This window comes from Bison bison, unplaced genomic scaffold, assembly GCF_000754665.1.
Source record: "Bison bison bison isolate TAMUID 2011002044 unplaced genomic scaffold, Bison_UMD1.0 scf7180017859153, whole genome shotgun sequence".
NCBI lineage: Eukaryota > Metazoa > Chordata > Mammalia > Artiodactyla > Bovidae > Bison > Bison bison.
In genome coordinates, this window is record NW_011489725.1 from 97,195 (window position 1) to 98,680 (window position 1,486).

Below are 1,486 nucleotides of genomic sequence, written 5' to 3' on the forward strand. Positions count from 1 at the left end.
AGGGCGGTTTCAGGGCTGCGGCGCTGCGGGGTTGCGGGCCATTCGGACGCCCCCAGAGCTGCTCTCTGCTCCCCTCCACCCTTGCCCGTCCGGTCACACCACCTCACGGTGTGCTCTTGCTGTGATGTGGTGGGTGGTCCGAGTGGCTTTCTCCTGCCCTTCTCCCCACATGGGAGGGGTGGGGGATGAAGGGGGTCAGAGGGTTAGGACCACCATGTTTTCAGGGGCTGTTGTTTAGGTGGTGCTTTCAGTGAGGTTTCCATTTCAGAGGACGCAATTTGATCAGTGTTTATAATTAACTCCTGGGAATAGTGAACCAGCTGTGTGAGTGGGAACTTTTACTCGGGTCTTGACAAGTGACGGTAGCCATCGTGGACTTGACACTTAGTTCCAAAGGCACGTGAGAGGAAGGAGGCTGCGGCCAGATGAAGGGTGTGTCTGTAGGCAGAGCCCCCGTCCTGGGTCACCCTCGGGTCTCTCCCAAGGCCCCTGCACATCAGCACACCCCGTCTAGACTTTCACTTTTGCATTTTGCAGGACTGAAAATTTGATCTATTAGTATTTTTGATATTCTTATTATAAAGAGACTTGAGGAAACCTCGCATAAATCCATGTATTGTATCTTTTCAAGTGAGGAAATTAAGGGGAAAAGGTGAGGGTAGGCACGGTAAGACAGGATAAGAAAATGGAATTCATTCACAAAACTCACACCATAAAGTCCTCCGGACTTTGATCTCTGATAAGAACTTGTATGTAGAATATCAAAGAACTCTTACAACAATAAAAACCAAACAACCCGGCTTTTAAAAGAGCAAAGGATATTTCCCCAAAGAACGTGCACGGGTGGCCAGCAGACACGTGGAAGGAATCTCAGCATCAGTGTCATCAGGGAAACACAGCACAAGCTTAGCGAGAGGCCGTGGGCTGATTTATGAAAGTTCTCACCGTGTCTGTGGGTTCTGTCTTCACTTTTCTGATGGTGCCCTTTGAAGCACAAAGACCTTTCCTTTTGGTGCAGTCTGGTGTGTCTTTTTTTTTTTCTGTTGTCACATGTACTTTTGATGTCACTTCTGACAAATCATTGTCTGACCCACAGTCGTGAAGATTGATGCCTGTGTTTTCCTCCTAGAGTGTTGCGGTTTTCAGCTCTGACATGTGGGCCTCTGATGCATTCTGAGAACTTTCTGTACATGTGTGAGGTCGGGGTCCAGCCTCATCCCGCCGCACATGGGAGCCCATTTCTCCTTGAAGAGCTTCCTCCTAGTGAGGAAACACAGGCACTAATCTAGCTTACAGATTTCAGTGTAATTGGGAGGGCGGGTGGGAGGGCAGAGGCCAGGGAAGAGAGAGTGAAACCTCCTGAACAGGAGGGCAGGCCAGGAAGGAGAGCCCGCCCAGGAGCAGGTGACCACAGCGAAAGTGTGCAGTTTAGAAGCGTGCAGGCTGATGACAAGCAGGAGGAAAGGCACTTGTGTCTGATTGAAAA